The following is a 17,578-nucleotide window of genomic DNA, read 5'->3' as shown; positions in this document are numbered from 1 at the left end:
CTACCACTGAGCTATGCCCCCTTTGCTTTATACTGTTAAGAGAAGTTATTTTTTTTTCCTAAGAAAGCTTTTTCGAAATGGAACCAATACGTTTCAAAAGCATGCCCTCCCAGGCTGGCTGCTGAAATATTTAGCTGTTAGCACATGCAGAAGGGGAAGCTGCTTGCTGGGAAATTAAATATTATATAGTGTGGATTCAAATAAATAGATACCCATGGAATAAAACCACCAGAGCAGCTCTCCACTATGGCATTATCACTAAATCCTTGAGACGTAGAAAAACACTGAGACATCAAAGGGGGCACCCGGGTTTGAACCAGGGACCTCTCGATCTGCAGTCGAATGCTCTACCACTGAGCTATGCCCCCTTTGCTTTATACTGTTAAGAGAAGTTTTTTTTTTTTTCCTAAGAAAACTTTTTGGAAATGGAAGCAATACGTTTCAAAAGCATGCCCTCCCAGGCTGGCTGCTGAAATATTTAGCTGTTAGCACATGCAGAAGGGGAAGCTGCTTGCTGGGAAATTAAATATTATATAGTGTGGATTCAAATAAATAGATACCCATGGAATAAAACCACCAGAGCAGCTCTCCACTATGGCATTATCACTAAATCCTTGAGACGTAGAAAAACACTGAGACATCAAAGGGGGCACCCGGGTTTGAACCAGGGACCTCTCGATCTGCAGTCGAATGCTCTACCACTGAGCTATGCCCCCTTTGCTTTATACTGTTAAGAGAAGTTATTTTTTTTTCCTAAGAAAACTTTTTGGAAATGGAACCAATACGTTTCAAAAGCATGCCCTCCCAGGCTGGCTGCTGAAATATTTGGCTGTTAGCACATACAGAAGGGGAAGCTGCTTGCTGGGAAATTAAATATTATATAGTGTCGATTCAAATAAATAGATACCCATGGAATAAAACCACCAGAGCAACTCTCCACTATGGCATTATCACCAAATCCTCGAGACGTAGAAAAAAACTGAGACATCAAAGGGGGCACCCGGGTTTGAACCAGGGACCTCTCGATCTGCAGTCGAATGCTCTACCACTGAGCTATGCCCCCTTTGCTTTATACTGTTAAGAGAAGTTTTTTTTTTTTCCTAAGAAAACTTTTTGGAAATGGAAGCAATACGTTTCAAAAGCATGCCCTCCCAGGCTGGCTGCTGAAATATTTAGCTGTTAGCACATGCAGAAGGGGAAGCTGCTTGCTGGGAAATTAAATATTATATAGTGTGGATTCAAATAAATAGATACCCATGGAATAAAACCACCAGAGCAGCTCTCCACTATGGCATTATCACTAAATCCTTGAGACGTAGAAAAACACTGAGACATCAAAGGGGGCACCCGGGTTTGAACCAGGGACCTCTCAATCTGCAGTCGAATGCTCTACCACTGAGATATGCCCCCTTTGCTTTATACTGTTAAGAGAAGTTTTTTTTTTTTCCTAAGAAAACTTTTTGGAAATGGAAGCAAGACGTTTCAAAAGCATGCCCTCCCAGGCTGGCTGCTGAAATATTTAGCTGTTAGCACATGCAGAAGGGGAAGCTGCTTGCTGGGAAATGAAATATTATATAGTGTGGATTCAAATAAATAGATACCCATGGAATAAAACCACCAGAGCAGCTCTCCACTATGGCATTATCACTAAATCCTTGAGACGTAGAAAAACACTGAGACATCAAAGGGGGCACCCGGGTTTGAACAAGGGACCTCTCGATCTGCAGTCAAATGCTCTACCACTGAGCTATGCCCCCTTTGCTTTATACTGTTAAGAGAAGTTTTTTTTTTTTTCCTAAGACAACTTTTTGGACATGGGACCAATACGTTTCAAAAGCATGCCCTCCCAGGCTGGCTGCTGAAATATTTAGCTGTTAGCACATGCAGAAGGGGAAGCTGCTGGCTGGGAAATTAAATATTATATAGTGTCCATTCAAATAAATAGATACCCATGTAATAAAACCACCAGAGCAACTCTCCACTATGGCATTATCACTAAATCCTTGAGACGTAGAAAAAAACTGAGACATCAAAGGGGGCACCCGGGTTTGAACCAAGGACCTCTCGATCTGCAGTCGAATGCTCTACCACTGAGCTATGCCCCCTTTGCTTTATACTGTTAAGAGAAGTTATTTTTTTTTCCTAAGAAAGCTTTTTCGAAATGGAACCAATACGTTTCAAAAGCATGCCCTCCCAGGCTGGCTGCTGAAATATTTAGCTGTTAGCACATGCAGAAGGGGAAGCTGCTTGCTGGGAAATTAAATATTATATAGTGTGGATTCAAATAAATAGATACCCATGGAATAAAACCACCAGAGCAGCTCTCCACTATGGCATTATCACTAAATCCTTGAGACGTAGAAAAACACTGAGACATCAAAGGGGGCACCCGGGTTTGAACCAGGGACCTCTCGATCTGCAGTCGAATGCTCTACCACTGAGCTATGCCCCCTTTGCTTTATACTGTTAAGAGAAGTTTTTTTTTTTTTCCTAAGAAAACTTTTTGGAAATGGAAGCAATACGTTTCAAAAGCATGCCCTCCCAGGCTGGCTGCTGAAATATTTAGCTGTTAGCACATGCAGAAGGGGAAGCTGCTTGCTGGGAAATTAAATATTATATAGTGTGGATTCAAATAAATAGATACCCATGGAATAAAACCACCAGAGCAGCTCTCCACTATGGCATTATCACTAAATCCTTGAGACGTAGAAAAACACTGAGACATCAAAGGGGGCACCCGGGTTTGAACCAGGGACCTCTCGATCTGCAGTCGAATGCTCTACCACTGAGCTATGCCCCCTTTGCTTTATACTGTTAAGAGAAGTTATTTTTTTTTCCTAAGAAAACTTTTTGGAAATGGAACCAATACGTTTCAAAAGCATGCCCTCCCAGGCTGGCTGCTGAAATATTTGGCTGTTAGCACATACAGAAGGGGAAGCTGCTTGCTGGGAAATTAAATATTATATAGTGTCGATTCAAATAAATAGATACCCATGGAATAAAACCACCAGAGCAACTCTCCACTATGGCATTATCACCAAATCCTCGAGACGTAGAAAAAAACTGAGACATCAAAGGGGGCACCCGGGTTTGAACCAGGGACCTCTCGATCTGCAGTCGAATGCTCTACCACTGAGCTATGCCCCCTTTGCTTTATACTGTTAAGTGAAGTTTTTTGTTTTTTTCCTAAGACAACTTTTTGGACATGGGACCAATACGTTTCAAAAGCATGCCCTCCCAGGCTGGCTGCTGAAATATTTAGCTGTTAGCACATGCAGAAGGGGAAGCTGCTGCTTGGGAAATTAAATATTATATAGTGTCCATTCAAATAAATAGATACCCATGATGTAATAAAACCACCAGAGCAGCTCTCCACTATGGCATTATCACTAAATCCTTGAGACGTATAAAAACACTGAGACATCAAAGGGGGCACCCGGGTTTGAACCAGGGACCTCTCGATCTGCAGTCAAATGCTCTACCACTGAGCTATGCCCCCTTTGCTTTATACTGCTAAGAGAAGTTGTTTTTTTTTTCCTAAGACAACTTTTTGGACATGGGACCAATACGTTTCAAAAGCATGCCCTCCCAGGCTGGCTGCTGAAATATTTAGCTGTTAGCACATGCAGAAGGGGAAGCTGCTGGCTGGGAAATTAAATATTATATAGTGTCCATTCAAATAAATAGATACCCATGTAATAAAACCACCAGAGCAACTCTCCACTATGGCATTATCACTAAATCCTTGAGACGTAGAAAAAAACTGAGACATCAAAGGGGGCACCCGGGTTTGAACCAGGGACCTCTCGATCTGCAGTCGAATGCTCTACCACTGAGCTATGCCCCCTTTGCTTTATACTGTTAAGAGAAGTTTTTTTTTTTTCCTAAGAAAACTTTTTGGAAATGGAAGCAATACGTTTCAAAAGCATGCCCTCCCAGGCTGGCTGCTGAAATATTTAGCTGTTAGCACATGCAGAAGGGGAAGCTGCTTGCTGGGAAATTAAATATTATATAGTGTGGATTCAAATAAATAGATACCCATGGAATAAAACCACCAGAGCAGCTCTCCACTATGGCATTATCACTAAATCCTTGAGACGTAGAAAAACACTGAGACATCAAAGGGGGCACCCGGGTTTGAACCAGGGACCTCTCGATCTGCAGTCGAATGCTCTACCACTGAGCTATGCCCCCTTTGCTTTATACTGTTAAGAGAAGTTATTTTTTTTTCCTAAGAAAACTTTTTGGAAATGGAACCAATACGTTTCAAAAGCATGCCCTCCCAGGCTGGCTGCTGAAATATTTAGCTGTTAGCACATGCAGAAGGGGAAGCTGCTGGCTGGGAAATTAAATATTATATAGTATCCATTCAAATAAATAGATACCCATGTAATAAAACCACCAGAGCAACTCTCCACTATGGCATTATCACTAAATCCTTGAGACGTAGAAAAAAACTGAGACATCAAAGGGGGCACCCGGGTTTGAACCAAGGACCTCTCGATCTGCAGTCGAATGCTCTACCACTGAGCTATGCCCCCTTTGCTTTATACTGTTAAGTGAAGTTTTTTTTTTTTTTCCTAAGACAACTTTTTGGACATGGGACCAATACGTTTCAAAAGCATGCCCTCCCAGGCTGGCTGCTGAAATATTTAGCTGTTAGCACATGCAGAAGGGGAAGCTGCTGGCTGGGAAATTAAATATTATATAGTGTCCATTCAAATAAATAGATACCCATGTAATAAAACCACCAGAGCAACTCTCCACTATGGCATTTTCACTAAATCCTTGAGACGTAGAAAAAAACTGAGACATCAAAGGGGGCACCCGGGTTTGAACCAGGGACCTCTCGATCTGCAGTCGAATGCTCTACCACTGTGCTATGCCCCCTTTGCTTTATACTGTTAAGAGAAGTTTTTTTTTTTTTCCTAAGAAAACTTTTTGGAAATGGAAGCAATACGTTTCAAAAGCATGCCCTCCCAGGCTGGCTGCTGAAATATTTAGCTGTTAGCACATGCAGAAGGGGAAGCTGCTTGCTGGGAAATTAAATATTATATAGTGTGGATTCAAATAAATAGATACCCATGGAATAAAACCACCAGAGCAGCTCTCCACTATGGCATTATCACTAAATCCTTGAGACGTAGAAAAACACTGAGACATCAAAGGGGGCACCCGGGTTTGAACCAGGGACCTCTCGATCTGCAGTCGAATGCTCTACCACTGAGCTATGCCCCCTTTGCTTTATACTGTTAAGAGAAGTTATTTTTTTTTCCCAAGAAAACTTTTTGGAAATGGAACAAATACGTTTCAAAAGCATGCCCTCCCAGGCTGGCTGCTGAAATATTTGGCTGTTAGCACATACAGAAGGGGAAGCTGCTGCTTGGGAAATTAAATATTATATAGTGTCCATTCAAATAAATAGATACCCATGATGTAATAAAACCACCAGAGCAGCTCTCCACTATGGCATTATCACTAAATCCTTGAGACGTAGAAAAACACTGAGACATCAAAGGGGGCACCCGGGTTTGAACCAGGGACCTCTCGATCTGCAGTCGAATGCTCTACCACTGAGCTATGCCCCCTTTGCTTTATACTGTTAGGTGAAGTTTTTTTTTTTTTTCCTAAGACAACTTTTTGGACATGGGACCAATACGTTTCAAAAGCATGCCCTCCCAGGCTGGCTGCTGAAATATTTAGCTGTTAGCACATGCAGAAGGGGAAGCTGCTGCTTGGGAAATTAAATATTATATAGTGTCCATTCAAATAAATAGATACCCATGATGTAATAAAACCACCAGAGCAGCTCTCCACTATGGCATTATCACTAAATCCTTGAGACGTAGAAAAACACTGAGACATCAAAGGGGGCACCCGGGTTTGAACCAGGGACCTCTCGATCTGCAGTCAAATGCTCTACCACTGAGCTATGCCCCCTTTGCTTTATACTGTTAAGAGAAGTTGTTTTTTTTTCCTAAGACAACTTTTTGGACATGGGACCAATACGTTTCAAAAGCATGCCCTCCCAGGCTGGCTGCTGAAATATTTAGCTGTTAGCACATGCAGAAGGGGAAGCTGCTGGCTGGGAAATTAAATATTATATAGTGTCCATTCAAATAAATAGATACCCATGTAATAAAACCACCAGAGCAACTCTCCACTATGGCATTATCACTAAATCCTTGAGACGTAGAAAAAAACTGAGACATCAAAGGGGGCACCCGGGTTTGAACCAGGGACCTCTCGATCTGCAGTCGAATGCTCTACCACTGAGCTATGCCCCCTTTGCTTTATACTGTTAAGAGAAGTTTTTTTTTTTTCCTAAGAAAACTTTTTGGAAATGGAAGCAATACGTTTCAAAAGCATGCCCTCCCAGGCTGGCTGCTGAAATATTTAGCTGTTAGCACATGCAGAAGGGGAAGCTGCTTGCTGGGAAATTAAATATTATATAGTGTGGATTCAAATAAATAGATACCCATGGAATAAAACCACCAGAGCAGCTCTCCACTATGGCATTATCACTAAATCCTTGAGACGTAGAAAAACACTGAGACATCAAAGGGGGCACCCGGGTTTGAACCAGGGACCTCTCGATCTGCAGTCGAATGCTCTACCACTGAGCTATGCCCCCTTTGCTTTATACTGTTAAGAGAAGTTATTTTTTTTTCCTAAGAAAACTTTTTGGAAATGGAACCAATACGTTTCAAAAGCATGCCCTCCCAGGCTGGCTGCTGAAATATTTGGCTGTTAGCACATACAGAAGGGGAAGCTGCTGCTTGGGAAATTAAATATTATATAGTGTCCATTCAAATAAATAGATACCCATGATGTAATAAAACCACCAGAGCAGCTCTCCACTATGGCATTATCACTAAATCCTTGAGACGTAGAAAAACACTGAGACATCAAAGGGGGCACCCGGGTTTGAACCAGGGACCTCTCGATCTGCAGTCGAATGCTCTACCACTGAGCTATGCCCCCTTTGCTTTATACTGTTAAGAGAAGTTGTTTTTTTTTTCCTAAGACAACTTTTTGGACATGGGACCAATACGTTTCAAAAGCATGCCCTCCCAGGCTGGCTGCTGAAATATTTAGCTGTTAGCACATGCAGAAGGGGAAGCTGCTGGCTGGGAAATTAAATATTATATAGTGTCCATTCAAATAAATAGATACCCATGTAATAAAACCACCAGAGCAACTCTCCACTATGGCATTATCACTAAATCCTTGAGACGTAGAAAAAAACTGAGACATCAAAGGGGGCACCCGGGTTTGAACCAGGGACCTCTCGATCTGCAGTCGAATGCTCTACAACTGAGCTATGCCCCCTTTGCTTTATACTGTTAAGAGAAGTTATTTTTTTTTCCTAAGAAAACTTTTTGGAAATGGAACCAATACGTTTCAAAAGCATGCCCTCCCAGGCTGGCTGCTGAAATATTTGGCTGTTAGCACATACAGAAGGGGAAGCTGCTGCTTGGGAAATTAAATATTATATAGTGTCCATTCAAATAAATAGATACCCATGATGTAATAAAACCACCAGAGCAGCTCTCCACTATGGCATTATCACTAAATCCTTGAGACGTAGAAAAACACTGAGACATCAAAGGGGGCACCCGGGTTTGAACCAGGGACCTCTCGATCTGCAGTCGAATGCTCTACCACTGAGCTATGCCCCCTTTGCTTTATACTGTTAAGAGAAGTTGTTTTTTTTTTCCTAAGACAACTTTTTGGACATGGGACCAATACGTTTCAAAAGCATGCCCTCCCAGGCTGGCTGCTGAAATATTTAGCTGTTAGCACATGCAGAAGGGGAAGCTGCTGGCTGGGAAATTAAATATTATATAGTGTCCATTCAAATAAATAGATACCCATGTAATAAAACCACCAGAGCAACTCTCCACTATGGCATTATCACTAAATCCTTGAGACGTAGAAAAAAACTGAGACATCAAAGGGGGCACCCGGGTTTGAACAAGGGACCTCTCGATCTGCAGTCGAATGCTCTACCACTGAGCTATGCCCCCTTTGCTTTATACTGTTAAGAGAAGTTGTTTTTTTTTTCCTAAGACAACTTTTTGGACATGGGACCAATACGTTTCAAAAGCATGCCCTCCCAGGCTGGCTGCTGAAATATTTAGCTGTTAGCACATGCAGAAGGGGAAGCTGCTGGCTGGGAAATTAAATATTATATAGTATCCATTCAAATAAATAGATACCCATGTAATAAAACCACCAGAGCAACTCTCCACTATGGCATTATCACTAAATCCTTGAGACGTAGAAAAACACTGAGACATCAAAGGGGGCACCCGGGTTTGAACCAAGGACCTCTCGATCTGCAGTCGAATGCTCTACCACTGAGCTATGCCCCCTTTGCTTTATACTGTTAAGAGAAGTTGTTTTTTTTTTCCTAAGACAACTTTTTGGACATGGGACCAATACGTTTCAAAAGCATGCCCTCCCAGGCTGGCTGCTGAAATATTTAGCTGTTAGCACATGCAGAAGGGGAAGCTGCTGGCTGGGAAATTAAATATTATATAGTATCCATTCAAATAAATAGATACCCATGTAATAAAACCACCAGAGCAACTCTCCACTATGGCATTATCACTAAATCCTTGAGACGTAGAAAAAAACTGAGACACCAAAGGGGGCACCCGGGTTTGAACCAGGGACCTCTCGATCTGCAGTCGAATGCTCTACCACTGAGCTATGCCCCCTTTGCTTTATACTGTTAAGAGAAGTTATTTTTTTTTTCCTAAGAAAGCTTTTTGGAAATGGAACCAATACGTTTCAAAAGCATGCCCTCCCAGGCTGGCTGCTGAAATATTTAGCTGTTAGCACATGCAGAAGGGGAAGCTGCTTGCTGGGAAATTAAATATTATATAGTGTGGATTCAAATAAATAGATACCCATGGAATAAAACCACCAGAGCAGCTCTCCACTATGGCATTATCACTAAATCCTTGAGACGTAGAAAAACACTGAGACATCAAAGGGGGCACCCGGGTTTGAACCAGGGACCTCTCGATCTGCAGTCGAATGCTCTACCACTGAGCTATGCCCCCTTTGCTTTATACTGTTAAGAGAAGTTATTTTTTTTTCCCAAGAAAACTTTTTGGAAATGGAACAAATACGTTTCAAAAGCATGCCCTCCCAGGCTGGCTGCTGAAATATTTGGCTGTTAGCACATACAGAAGGGGAAGCTGCTGCTTGGGAAATTAAATATTATATAGTGTCCATTCAAATAAATAGATACCCATGATGTAATAAAACCACCAGAGCAGCTCTCCACTATGGCATTATCACTAAATCCTTGAGACGTAGAAAAACACTGAGACATCAAAGGGGGCACCCGGGTTTGAACCAGGGACCTCTCGATCTGCAGTCGAATGCTCTACCACTGAGCTATGCCCCCTTTGCTTTATACTGTTAGGTGAAGTTTTTTTTTTTTTTCCTAAGACAACTTTTTGGACATGGGACCAATAGGTTTCAAAAGCATGCCCTCCCAGGCTGGCTGCTGAAATATTTAGCTGTTAGCACATGCAGAAGGGGAAGCTGCTGCTTGGGAAATTAAATATTATATAGTGTCCATTCAAATAAATAGATACCCATGATGTAATAAAACCACCAGAGCAGCTCTCCACTATGGCATTATCACTAAATCCTTGAGACGTAGAAAAACACTGAGACATCAAAGGGGGCACCCGGGTTTGAACCAGGGACCTCTCGATCTGCAGTCAAATGCTCTACCACTGAGCTATGCCCCCTTTGCTTTATACTGTTAAGAGAAGTTGTTTTTTTTTTCCTAAGACAACTTTTTGGACATGGGACCAATACGTTTCAAAAGCATGCCCTCCCAGGCTGGCTGCTGAAATATTTAGCTGTTAGCACATGCAGAAGGGGAAGCTGCTGGCTGGGAAATTAAATATTATATAGTGTCCATTCAAATAAATAGACACCCATGTAATAAAACCACCAGAGCAACTCTCCACTATGGCATTATCACTAAATCCTTGAGACGTAGAAAAAAACTGAGACATCAAAGGGGGCACCCGGGTTTGAACCAGGGACCTCTCGATCTGCAGTCGAATGCTCTACCACTGAGCTATGCCCCCTTTGCTTTATACTGTTAAGAGAAGTTTTTTTTTTTTCCTAAGAAAACTTTTTGGAAATGGAAGCAATACGTTTCAAAAGCATGCCCTCCCAGGCTGGCTGCTGAAATATTTAGCTGTTAGCACATGCAGAAGGGGAAGCTGCTTGCTGGGAAATTAAATATTATATAGTGTGGATTCAAATAAATAGATACCCATGGAATAAAACCACCAGAGCAGCTCTCCACTATGGCATTATCACTAAATCCTTGAGACGTAGAAAAACACTGAGACATCAAAGGGGGCACCCGGGTTTGAACCAGGGACCTCTCGATCTGCAGTCGAATGCTCTACCACTGAGCTATGCCCCCTTTGCTTTATACTGTTAAGGGAAGTTTTTTTTTTTTCCTAAGAAAACTTTTTGGAAATGGAAGCAATACGTTTCAAAAGCATGCCCTCCCAGGCTGGCTGCTGAAATATTTAGCTGTTAGCACATGCAGAAGGGGAAGCTGCTTGCTGGGAAATTAAATATTATATAGTGTGGATTCAAATAAATAGATACCCATGGAATAAAACCACCAGAGCAGCTCTCCACTATGGCATTATCACTAAATCCTTGAGACGTAGAAAAACACTGAGACATCAAAGGGGGCAACCGGGTTTGAACCAGGGACCTCTCGATCTGCAGTCGAATGCTCTACCACTGAGCTATGCCCCCTTTGCTTTATACTGTTAAGAGAAGTTATTTTTTTTTCCTAAGAAAACTTTTTGGAAATGGAACCAATACGTTTCAAAAGCATGCCCTCCCAGGCTGGCTGCTGAAATATTTGGCTGTTAGCACATACAGAAGGGGAAGCTGCTGCTTGGGAAATTAAATATTATATAGTGTCCATTCAAATAAATAGATACCCATGATGTAATAAAACCACCAGAGCAGCTCTCCACTATGGCATTATCACTAAATCCTTGAGACGTAGAAAAACACTGAGACAACAAAGGGGGCACCCAGGTTTGAACCAGGGACCTCTCGATCTGCAGTCGAATGCTCTGCCACTGAGCTATGCCCCCTTTGCTTTATACTATTAAGAGAAGTTGTTTTTTTTTTCCTAAGACAACTTTTTGGACATGGGACCAATACGTTTCAAAAGCATGCCCTCCCAGGCTGGCTGCTGAAATATTTAGCTGTTAGCACATGCAGAAGGGGAAGCTGCTGGCTGGGAAATTAAATATTATATAGTGTCCATTCAAATAAATAGATACCCATGTAATAAAACCACCAGAGCAACTCTCCACTATGGCATTATCACTAAATCCTTGAGACGTAGAAAAAAACTGAGACATCAAAGGGGGCACCCGGGTTTGAACAAGGGACCTCTCGATCTGCAGTCGAATGCTCTACCACTGAGCTATGCCCCCTTTGCTTTATACTGTTAGGTGAAGTTTTTTTTTTTTTTCCTAAGACAACTTTTTGGACATGGGACCAATACGTTTCAAAAGCATGCCCTCCCAGGCTGGCTGCTAAAATATTTAGCTGTTAGCACATGCAGAAGGGGAAGCTGCTGCTTGGGAAATTAAATATTATATAGTGTCCATTCAAATAAATAGATACCCATGATGTAATAAAACCACCAGAGCAGCTCTCCACTATGGCATTATCACTAAATCCTTGAGACGTAGAAAAACACTGAGACATCAAAGGGGGCACCCGGGTTTGAACCAGGGACCTCTCGATCTGCAGTCAAATGCTCTACCACTGAGCTATGCCCCCTTTGCTTTATACTGTTAAGAGAAGTTGTTTTTTTTTTCCTAAGACAACTTTTTGGACATGGGACCAATACGTTTCAAAAGCATGCCCTCCCAGGCTGGCTGCTGAAATATTTAGCTGTTAGCACATGCAGAAGGGGAAGCTGCTGGCTGGGAAATTAAATATTATATAGTGTCCATTCAAATAAATAGATACCCATGTAATAAAACCACCAGAGCAACTCTCCACTATGGCATTATCACTAAATCCTTGAGACGTAGAAAAAAACTGAGACATCAAAGGGGGCACCCGGGTTTGAACCAGGGACCTCTCGATCTGCAGTCGAATGCTCTACCACTGAGCTATGCCCCCTTTGCTTTATACTGTTAAGAGAAGTTTGTTTTTTTTCCTAAGAAAACTTTTTGGAAATGGAAGCAATACGTTTCAAAAGCATGCCCTCCCAGGCTGGCTGCTGAAATATTTAGCTGTTAGCACATGCAGAAGGGGAAGCTGCTTGCTGGGAAATTAAATATTATATAGTGTGGATTCAAATAAATAGATACCCATGGAATAAAACCACCAGAGCAGCTCTCCACTATGGCATTATCACTAAATCCTTGAGACGTAGAAAAACACTGAGACATCAAAGGGGGCACCCGGGTTTGAACCAGGGACCTCTCGATCTGCAGTCGAATGCTCTACCACTGAGCTATGCCCCCTTTGCTTTATACTGTTAAGAGAAGTTATTTTTTTTTCCTAAGAAAACTTTTTGGAAATGGAACCAATACGTTTCAAAAGCATGCCCTCCCAGGCTGGCTGCTGAAATATTTGGCTGTTAGCACATACAGAAGGGGAAGCTGCTGCTTGGGAAATTAAATATTATATAGTGTCCATTCAAATAAATAGATACCCATGATGTAATAAAACCACCAGAGCAGCTCTCCACTATGGCATTATCACTAAATCCTTGAGACGTAGAAAAACACTGAGACAACAAAGGGGGCACCCGGGTTTGAACCAGGGACCTCTCGATCTGCAGTCGAATGCTCTACCACTGAGCTATGCCCCCTTTGCTTTATACTGTTAAGTGAAGTTTTTTTTTTTTTTCCTAAGACAACTTTTTGGACATGGGACCAATACGTTTCAAAAGCATGCCCTCCCAGGCTGGCTGCTGAAATATTTAGCTGTTAGCACATGCAGAAGGGGAAGCTGCTGCTTGGGAAATTAAATATTATATAGTGTCCATTCAAATAAATAGATACCCATGATGTAATAAAACCACCAGAGCAGCTCTCCACTATGGCATTATCACTAAATCCTTGAGACGTAGAAAAACACTGAGACATCAAAGGGGGCACCCGGGTTTGAACCAGGGACCTCTCGATCTGCAGTCGAATGCTCTACCACTGAGCTATGCCCCCTTTGCTTTATACTGTTAAGAGAAGTTTTTTTTTTTTTCCTAAGAAAACTTTTTGGAAATGGAAGCAATACGTTTCAAAAGAATGCCCTCCCAGGCTGGCTGCTGAAATATTTAGCTGTTAGCACATGCAGAAGGGGAAGCTGCTTGCTGGGAAATTAAATATTATATAGTGTGGATTCAAATAAATAGATACCCATGGAATAAAACCACCAGAGCAGCTCTCCACTATGGCATTATCACTAAATCCTTGAGACGTAGAAAAACACTGAGACATCAAAGGGGGCACCCGGGTTTGAACCAGGGACCTCTCGATCTGCAGTCAAATGCTCTACCACTGAGCTATGCCCCCTTTGCTTTACACTGTTAAGAGAAGTTGTTTTTTTTTTCCTAAGACAACTTTTTGGACATGGGACCAATACGTTTCAAAAGCATGCCCTCCCAGGCTGGCTGCTGAAATATTTAGCTGTTAGCACATGCAGAAGGGGAAGCTGCTGGCTGGGAAATTAAATATTATATAGTGTCCATTCAAATAAATAGATACCCATGTAATAAAACCACCAGAGCAACTCTCCACTATGGCATTATCACTAAATCCTTGAGACGTAGAAAAAAACTGAGACATCAAAGGGGGCACCCGGGTTTGAACCAGGGACCTCTCGATCTGCAGTCGAATGCTCTACCACTGAGCTATGCCCCCTTTGCTTTATACTGTTAAGAGAAGTTTTTTTTTTTTCCTAAGAAAACTTTTTGGAAATGGAAGCAATACGTTTCAAAAGCATGCCCTCCCAGGCTGGCTGCTGAAATATTTAGCTGTTAGCACATGCAGAAGGGGAAGCTGCTTGCTGGGAAATTAAATATTATATAGTGTGGATTCAAATAAATAGATACCCATGGAATAAAACCACCAGAGCAGCTCTCCACTATGGCATTATCACTAAATCCTTGAGACGTAGAAAAACACTGAGACATCAAAGGGGGCACCCGGGTTTGAACCAGGGACCTCTCGATCTGCAGTCGAATGCTCTACCACTGAGCTATGCCCCCTTTGCTTTATACTGTTAAGAGAAGTTATTTTTTTTTCCCAAGAAAACTTTTTGGAAATGGAACCAATACGTTTCAAAAGCATGCCCTCCCAGGCTGGCTGCTGAAATATTTGGCTGTTAGCACATACAGAAGGGGAAGCTGCTGCTTGGGAAATTAAATATTATATAGTGTCCATTCAAATAAATAGATACCCATGATGTAATAAAACCACCAGAGCAGCTCTCCACTATGGCATTATCACTAAATCCTTGAGACGTAGAAAAACACTGAGACATCAAAGGGGGCACCCGGGTTTGAACCAGGGACCTCTCGATCTGCAGTCGAATGCTCTACCACTGAGCTATGCCCCTTTGCTTTATACTGTTAAGTGAAGTTTTTTTTTTTTTTCCTAAGACAACTTTTTGGACATGGGACCAATACGTTTCAAAAGCATGCCCTCCCAGGCTGGCTGCTGAAATATTTAGCTGTTAGCACATGCAGAAGGGGAAGCTGCTGCTTGGGAAATTAAATATTATATAGTGTCCATTCAAATAAATAGATACCCATGATGTAATAAAACCACCAGAGCAGCTCTCCACTATGGCATTATCACTAAATCCTTGAGACGTAGAAAAACACTGAGACATCAAAGGGGGCACCCGGGTTTGAACCAGGGACCTCTCGATCTGCAGTCAAATGCTCTACCACTGAGCTATGCCCCCTTTGCTTTATACTGTTAAGAGAAGTTGTTTTTTTTTTCCTAAGACAACTTTTTGGACATGGGACCAATACGTTTCAAAAGCATGCCCTCCCAGGCTGGCTGCTGAAATATTTAGCTGTTAGCACATGCAGAAGGGGAAGCTGCTGGCTGGGAAATTAAATATTATATAGTGTCCATTCAAATAAATAGATACCCATGTAATAAAACCACCAGAGCAACTCTCCACTATGGCATTATCACTAAATCCTTGAGACGTAGAAAAACACTGAGACATCAAAGGGGGCACCCGGGTTTGAACCAGGGACCTCTCGATCTGCAGTCGAATGCTCTACCACTGAGCTATGCCCCCTTTGCTTTATACTGTTAAGAGAAGTTTTTTTTTTTTCCTAAGAAAACTTTTTGGAAATGGAAGCAATACGTTTCAAAAGCATGCCCTCCCAGGCTGGCTGCTGAAATATTTAGCTGTTAGCACATGCAGAAGGGGAAGCTGCTTGCTGGGAAATTAAATATTATATAGTGTGGATTCAAATAAATAGATACCCATGGAATAAAACCACCAGAGCAGCTCTCCACTATGGCATTATCACTAAATCCTTGAGACGTAGAAAAACACTGAGACATCAAAGGGGGCACCCGGGTTTGAACCAGGGACCTCTCGATCTGCAGTCGAATGCTCTACCACTGAGCTATGCCCCCTTTGCTTTATACTGTTAAGAGAAGTTATTTTTTTTTCCCAAGAAAACTTTTTGGAAATGGAACCAATACGTTTCAAAAGCATGCCCTCCCAGGCTGGCTGCTGAAATATTTGGCTGTTAGCACATACAGAAGGGGAAGCTGCTGCTTGGGAAATTAAATATTATATAGTGTCCATTCAAATAAATAGATACCCATGATGTAATAAAACCACCAGAGCAGCTCTCCACTATGGCATTATCACTAAATCCTTGAGACGTAGAAAAACACTGAGACATCAAAGGGGGCACCCGGGTTTGAACCAGGGACCTCTCGATCTGCAGTCGAATGCTCTACCACTGAGCTATGCCCCTTTGCTTTATACTGTTAAGTGAAGTTTTTTTTTTTTTTCCTAAGACAACTTTTTGGACATGGGACCAATACGTTTCAAAAGCATGCCCTCCCAGGCTGGCTGCTGAAATATTTAGCTGTTAGCACATGCAGAAGGGGAAGCTGCTGCTTGGGAAATTAAATATTATATAGTGTCCATTCAAATAAATAGATACCCATGATGTAATAAAACCACCAGAGCAGCTCTCCACTATGGCATTATCACTAAATCCTTGAGACGTAGAAAAACACTGAGACATCAAAGGGGGCACCCGGGTTTGAACCAGGGACCTCTCGATCTGCAGTCAAATGCTCTACCACTGAGCTATGCCCCCTTTGCTTTATACTGTTAAGAGAAGTTGTTTTTTTTTTCCTAAGACAACTTTTTGGACATGGGACCAATACGTTTCAAAAGCATGCCCTCCCAGGCTGGCTGCTGAAATATTTAGCTGTTAGCACATGCAGAAGGGGAAGCTGCTGGCTGGGAAATTAAATATTATATAGTGTCCATTCAAATAAATAGATACCCATGTAATAAAACCACCAGAGCAACTCTCCACTATGGCATTATCACTAAATCCTTGAGACGTAGAAAAAAACTGAGACATCAAAGGGGGCACCCAGGTTTGAACCAGGGACCTCTCGATCTGCAGTCGAATGCTCTACCACTGAGCTATGCCCCCTTTGCTTTATACTGTTAAGAGAAGTTATTTTTTTTTCCTAAGAAAACTTTTTGGAAATGGAACCAATACGTTTCAAAAGCATGCCCTCCCAGGCTGGCTGCTGAAATATTTGGCTGTTAGCACATACAGAAGGGGAAGCTGCTGCTTGGGAAATTAAATATTATATAGTGTCCATTCAAATAAATAGATACCCATGATGTAATAAAACCACCAGAGCAGCTCTCCACTATGGCATTATCACTAAATCCTTGAGACGTAGAAAAACACTGAGACAACAAAGGGGGCACCCGGGTTTGAACCAGGGACCTCTCGATCTGCAGTCGAATGCTCTACCACTGAGCTATGCCCCCTTTGCTTTATACTGTTAAGTGAAGTTTTTTTTTTTTTTCCTAAGACAACTTTTTGGACATGGGACCAATACGTTTCAAAAGCATGCCCTCCCAGGCTGGCTGCTGAAATATTTAGCTGTTAGCACATGCAGAAGGGGCAGCTGCTGCTTGGGAAATTAAATATTATATAGTGTCCATTCAAATAAATAGATACCCATGATGTAATAAAACCACCAGAGCAGCTCTCCACTATGGCATTATCACTAAATCCTTGAGACGTAGAAAAACACTGAGACATCAAAGGGGGCACCCGGGTTTGAACCAGGGACCTCTCGATCTGCAGTCGAATGCTCTACCACTGAGCTATGCCCCCTTTGCTTTATACTGTTAAGAGAAGTTTTTTTTTTTTTCCTAAGAAAACTTTTTGGAAATGGAAGCAATACGTTTCAAAAGAATGCCCTCCCAGGCTGGCTGCTGAAATATTTAGCTGTTAGCA

General features: G+C 42.1%; 51 non-coding genes across 51 annotated transcripts in view; all 51 read right to left on the bottom strand.

Moving 5' to 3' along the window:
- TRNAC-GCA (transfer RNA cysteine (anticodon GCA)) overlaps positions 1-21 on the bottom strand; it is a 72-nt gene extending 51 nt beyond the window's left edge. The window contains exon 1 of the tRNA in view: positions 1-21. This exon is cut by the window's left edge and continues 51 nt beyond it. This is a non-coding gene — a tRNA (tRNA-Cys).
- A 275-nt stretch (positions 22-296) lies between these two features.
- TRNAC-GCA (transfer RNA cysteine (anticodon GCA)) lies at positions 297-368 on the bottom strand. The gene has a single exon. It is a non-coding gene; the product is annotated as a tRNA-Cys (tRNA).
- Positions 369-644: 276 nt separating this feature from the next.
- Positions 645-716, bottom strand: TRNAC-GCA (transfer RNA cysteine (anticodon GCA)). Its single transcript has one exon. It is a non-coding gene; the product is annotated as a tRNA-Cys (tRNA).
- A 275-nt stretch (positions 717-991) lies between these two features.
- On the bottom strand, positions 992-1,063 carry TRNAC-GCA (transfer RNA cysteine (anticodon GCA)). Its single transcript has one exon. It is a non-coding gene; the product is annotated as a tRNA-Cys (tRNA).
- A 275-nt stretch (positions 1,064-1,338) lies between these two features.
- Positions 1,339-1,410, bottom strand: TRNAC-GCA (transfer RNA cysteine (anticodon GCA)). The gene has a single exon. It is a non-coding gene; the product is annotated as a tRNA-Cys (tRNA).
- Positions 1,411-1,685: 275 nt separating this feature from the next.
- TRNAC-GCA (transfer RNA cysteine (anticodon GCA)) lies at positions 1,686-1,757 on the bottom strand. The gene has a single exon. It is a non-coding gene; the product is annotated as a tRNA-Cys (tRNA).
- Positions 1,758-2,033: 276 nt separating this feature from the next.
- TRNAC-GCA (transfer RNA cysteine (anticodon GCA)) lies at positions 2,034-2,105 on the bottom strand. The gene has a single exon. It is a non-coding gene; the product is annotated as a tRNA-Cys (tRNA).
- A 275-nt stretch (positions 2,106-2,380) lies between these two features.
- Positions 2,381-2,452, bottom strand: TRNAC-GCA (transfer RNA cysteine (anticodon GCA)). Its single transcript has one exon. It is a non-coding gene; the product is annotated as a tRNA-Cys (tRNA).
- Positions 2,453-2,728: 276 nt separating this feature from the next.
- Positions 2,729-2,800, bottom strand: TRNAC-GCA (transfer RNA cysteine (anticodon GCA)). The gene has a single exon. It is a non-coding gene; the product is annotated as a tRNA-Cys (tRNA).
- Positions 2,801-3,075: 275 nt separating this feature from the next.
- Positions 3,076-3,147, bottom strand: TRNAC-GCA (transfer RNA cysteine (anticodon GCA)). Its single transcript has one exon. It is a non-coding gene; the product is annotated as a tRNA-Cys (tRNA).
- Positions 3,148-3,427: 280 nt separating this feature from the next.
- On the bottom strand, positions 3,428-3,499 carry TRNAC-GCA (transfer RNA cysteine (anticodon GCA)). The gene has a single exon. It is a non-coding gene; the product is annotated as a tRNA-Cys (tRNA).
- Positions 3,500-3,775: 276 nt separating this feature from the next.
- Positions 3,776-3,847, bottom strand: TRNAC-GCA (transfer RNA cysteine (anticodon GCA)). The gene has a single exon. It is a non-coding gene; the product is annotated as a tRNA-Cys (tRNA).
- Positions 3,848-4,122: 275 nt separating this feature from the next.
- On the bottom strand, positions 4,123-4,194 carry TRNAC-GCA (transfer RNA cysteine (anticodon GCA)). The gene has a single exon. It is a non-coding gene; the product is annotated as a tRNA-Cys (tRNA).
- A 275-nt stretch (positions 4,195-4,469) lies between these two features.
- TRNAC-GCA (transfer RNA cysteine (anticodon GCA)) lies at positions 4,470-4,541 on the bottom strand. Its single transcript has one exon. It is a non-coding gene; the product is annotated as a tRNA-Cys (tRNA).
- A 277-nt stretch (positions 4,542-4,818) lies between these two features.
- On the bottom strand, positions 4,819-4,890 carry TRNAC-GCA (transfer RNA cysteine (anticodon GCA)). Its single transcript has one exon. It is a non-coding gene; the product is annotated as a tRNA-Cys (tRNA).
- A 276-nt stretch (positions 4,891-5,166) lies between these two features.
- Positions 5,167-5,238, bottom strand: TRNAC-GCA (transfer RNA cysteine (anticodon GCA)). Its single transcript has one exon. It is a non-coding gene; the product is annotated as a tRNA-Cys (tRNA).
- Positions 5,239-5,516: 278 nt separating this feature from the next.
- On the bottom strand, positions 5,517-5,588 carry TRNAC-GCA (transfer RNA cysteine (anticodon GCA)). The gene has a single exon. It is a non-coding gene; the product is annotated as a tRNA-Cys (tRNA).
- Positions 5,589-5,868: 280 nt separating this feature from the next.
- On the bottom strand, positions 5,869-5,940 carry TRNAC-GCA (transfer RNA cysteine (anticodon GCA)). Its single transcript has one exon. It is a non-coding gene; the product is annotated as a tRNA-Cys (tRNA).
- A 275-nt stretch (positions 5,941-6,215) lies between these two features.
- On the bottom strand, positions 6,216-6,287 carry TRNAC-GCA (transfer RNA cysteine (anticodon GCA)). Its single transcript has one exon. It is a non-coding gene; the product is annotated as a tRNA-Cys (tRNA).
- Positions 6,288-6,562: 275 nt separating this feature from the next.
- Positions 6,563-6,634, bottom strand: TRNAC-GCA (transfer RNA cysteine (anticodon GCA)). Its single transcript has one exon. It is a non-coding gene; the product is annotated as a tRNA-Cys (tRNA).
- Positions 6,635-6,912: 278 nt separating this feature from the next.
- TRNAC-GCA (transfer RNA cysteine (anticodon GCA)) lies at positions 6,913-6,984 on the bottom strand. The gene has a single exon. It is a non-coding gene; the product is annotated as a tRNA-Cys (tRNA).
- A 276-nt stretch (positions 6,985-7,260) lies between these two features.
- Positions 7,261-7,332, bottom strand: TRNAC-GCA (transfer RNA cysteine (anticodon GCA)). Its single transcript has one exon. It is a non-coding gene; the product is annotated as a tRNA-Cys (tRNA).
- Positions 7,333-7,610: 278 nt separating this feature from the next.
- On the bottom strand, positions 7,611-7,682 carry TRNAC-GCA (transfer RNA cysteine (anticodon GCA)). The gene has a single exon. It is a non-coding gene; the product is annotated as a tRNA-Cys (tRNA).
- Positions 7,683-7,958: 276 nt separating this feature from the next.
- On the bottom strand, positions 7,959-8,030 carry TRNAC-GCA (transfer RNA cysteine (anticodon GCA)). Its single transcript has one exon. It is a non-coding gene; the product is annotated as a tRNA-Cys (tRNA).
- Positions 8,031-8,306: 276 nt separating this feature from the next.
- Positions 8,307-8,378, bottom strand: TRNAC-GCA (transfer RNA cysteine (anticodon GCA)). Its single transcript has one exon. It is a non-coding gene; the product is annotated as a tRNA-Cys (tRNA).
- A 276-nt stretch (positions 8,379-8,654) lies between these two features.
- On the bottom strand, positions 8,655-8,726 carry TRNAC-GCA (transfer RNA cysteine (anticodon GCA)). The gene has a single exon. It is a non-coding gene; the product is annotated as a tRNA-Cys (tRNA).
- Positions 8,727-9,002: 276 nt separating this feature from the next.
- On the bottom strand, positions 9,003-9,074 carry TRNAC-GCA (transfer RNA cysteine (anticodon GCA)). The gene has a single exon. It is a non-coding gene; the product is annotated as a tRNA-Cys (tRNA).
- Positions 9,075-9,352: 278 nt separating this feature from the next.
- On the bottom strand, positions 9,353-9,424 carry TRNAC-GCA (transfer RNA cysteine (anticodon GCA)). The gene has a single exon. It is a non-coding gene; the product is annotated as a tRNA-Cys (tRNA).
- A 280-nt stretch (positions 9,425-9,704) lies between these two features.
- TRNAC-GCA (transfer RNA cysteine (anticodon GCA)) lies at positions 9,705-9,776 on the bottom strand. The gene has a single exon. It is a non-coding gene; the product is annotated as a tRNA-Cys (tRNA).
- A 276-nt stretch (positions 9,777-10,052) lies between these two features.
- TRNAC-GCA (transfer RNA cysteine (anticodon GCA)) lies at positions 10,053-10,124 on the bottom strand. Its single transcript has one exon. It is a non-coding gene; the product is annotated as a tRNA-Cys (tRNA).
- A 275-nt stretch (positions 10,125-10,399) lies between these two features.
- TRNAC-GCA (transfer RNA cysteine (anticodon GCA)) lies at positions 10,400-10,471 on the bottom strand. Its single transcript has one exon. It is a non-coding gene; the product is annotated as a tRNA-Cys (tRNA).
- A 275-nt stretch (positions 10,472-10,746) lies between these two features.
- Positions 10,747-10,818, bottom strand: TRNAC-GCA (transfer RNA cysteine (anticodon GCA)). Its single transcript has one exon. It is a non-coding gene; the product is annotated as a tRNA-Cys (tRNA).
- A 278-nt stretch (positions 10,819-11,096) lies between these two features.
- TRNAC-GCA (transfer RNA cysteine (anticodon GCA)) lies at positions 11,097-11,168 on the bottom strand. Its single transcript has one exon. It is a non-coding gene; the product is annotated as a tRNA-Cys (tRNA).
- Positions 11,169-11,444: 276 nt separating this feature from the next.
- Positions 11,445-11,516, bottom strand: TRNAC-GCA (transfer RNA cysteine (anticodon GCA)). The gene has a single exon. It is a non-coding gene; the product is annotated as a tRNA-Cys (tRNA).
- A 280-nt stretch (positions 11,517-11,796) lies between these two features.
- Positions 11,797-11,868, bottom strand: TRNAC-GCA (transfer RNA cysteine (anticodon GCA)). The gene has a single exon. It is a non-coding gene; the product is annotated as a tRNA-Cys (tRNA).
- Positions 11,869-12,144: 276 nt separating this feature from the next.
- TRNAC-GCA (transfer RNA cysteine (anticodon GCA)) lies at positions 12,145-12,216 on the bottom strand. Its single transcript has one exon. It is a non-coding gene; the product is annotated as a tRNA-Cys (tRNA).
- A 275-nt stretch (positions 12,217-12,491) lies between these two features.
- TRNAC-GCA (transfer RNA cysteine (anticodon GCA)) lies at positions 12,492-12,563 on the bottom strand. The gene has a single exon. It is a non-coding gene; the product is annotated as a tRNA-Cys (tRNA).
- Positions 12,564-12,841: 278 nt separating this feature from the next.
- On the bottom strand, positions 12,842-12,913 carry TRNAC-GCA (transfer RNA cysteine (anticodon GCA)). Its single transcript has one exon. It is a non-coding gene; the product is annotated as a tRNA-Cys (tRNA).
- A 280-nt stretch (positions 12,914-13,193) lies between these two features.
- On the bottom strand, positions 13,194-13,265 carry TRNAC-GCA (transfer RNA cysteine (anticodon GCA)). Its single transcript has one exon. It is a non-coding gene; the product is annotated as a tRNA-Cys (tRNA).
- Positions 13,266-13,541: 276 nt separating this feature from the next.
- On the bottom strand, positions 13,542-13,613 carry TRNAC-GCA (transfer RNA cysteine (anticodon GCA)). Its single transcript has one exon. It is a non-coding gene; the product is annotated as a tRNA-Cys (tRNA).
- A 276-nt stretch (positions 13,614-13,889) lies between these two features.
- On the bottom strand, positions 13,890-13,961 carry TRNAC-GCA (transfer RNA cysteine (anticodon GCA)). The gene has a single exon. It is a non-coding gene; the product is annotated as a tRNA-Cys (tRNA).
- A 275-nt stretch (positions 13,962-14,236) lies between these two features.
- TRNAC-GCA (transfer RNA cysteine (anticodon GCA)) lies at positions 14,237-14,308 on the bottom strand. Its single transcript has one exon. It is a non-coding gene; the product is annotated as a tRNA-Cys (tRNA).
- A 278-nt stretch (positions 14,309-14,586) lies between these two features.
- On the bottom strand, positions 14,587-14,658 carry TRNAC-GCA (transfer RNA cysteine (anticodon GCA)). The gene has a single exon. It is a non-coding gene; the product is annotated as a tRNA-Cys (tRNA).
- Positions 14,659-14,937: 279 nt separating this feature from the next.
- On the bottom strand, positions 14,938-15,009 carry TRNAC-GCA (transfer RNA cysteine (anticodon GCA)). The gene has a single exon. It is a non-coding gene; the product is annotated as a tRNA-Cys (tRNA).
- Positions 15,010-15,285: 276 nt separating this feature from the next.
- On the bottom strand, positions 15,286-15,357 carry TRNAC-GCA (transfer RNA cysteine (anticodon GCA)). The gene has a single exon. It is a non-coding gene; the product is annotated as a tRNA-Cys (tRNA).
- Positions 15,358-15,632: 275 nt separating this feature from the next.
- Positions 15,633-15,704, bottom strand: TRNAC-GCA (transfer RNA cysteine (anticodon GCA)). Its single transcript has one exon. It is a non-coding gene; the product is annotated as a tRNA-Cys (tRNA).
- Positions 15,705-15,982: 278 nt separating this feature from the next.
- TRNAC-GCA (transfer RNA cysteine (anticodon GCA)) lies at positions 15,983-16,054 on the bottom strand. Its single transcript has one exon. It is a non-coding gene; the product is annotated as a tRNA-Cys (tRNA).
- A 279-nt stretch (positions 16,055-16,333) lies between these two features.
- Positions 16,334-16,405, bottom strand: TRNAC-GCA (transfer RNA cysteine (anticodon GCA)). Its single transcript has one exon. It is a non-coding gene; the product is annotated as a tRNA-Cys (tRNA).
- A 276-nt stretch (positions 16,406-16,681) lies between these two features.
- TRNAC-GCA (transfer RNA cysteine (anticodon GCA)) lies at positions 16,682-16,753 on the bottom strand. Its single transcript has one exon. It is a non-coding gene; the product is annotated as a tRNA-Cys (tRNA).
- A 278-nt stretch (positions 16,754-17,031) lies between these two features.
- Positions 17,032-17,103, bottom strand: TRNAC-GCA (transfer RNA cysteine (anticodon GCA)). Its single transcript has one exon. It is a non-coding gene; the product is annotated as a tRNA-Cys (tRNA).
- A 280-nt stretch (positions 17,104-17,383) lies between these two features.
- On the bottom strand, positions 17,384-17,455 carry TRNAC-GCA (transfer RNA cysteine (anticodon GCA)). The gene has a single exon. It is a non-coding gene; the product is annotated as a tRNA-Cys (tRNA).
- Positions 17,456-17,578: the final 123 nt, after the last annotated feature.

This window comes from Rhinoderma darwinii, chromosome 13, assembly GCF_050947455.1.
Source record: "Rhinoderma darwinii isolate aRhiDar2 chromosome 13, aRhiDar2.hap1, whole genome shotgun sequence".
NCBI lineage: Eukaryota > Metazoa > Chordata > Amphibia > Anura > Rhinodermatidae > Rhinoderma > Rhinoderma darwinii.
This window is presented reverse-complemented; position numbering and strand designations above follow the sequence as displayed.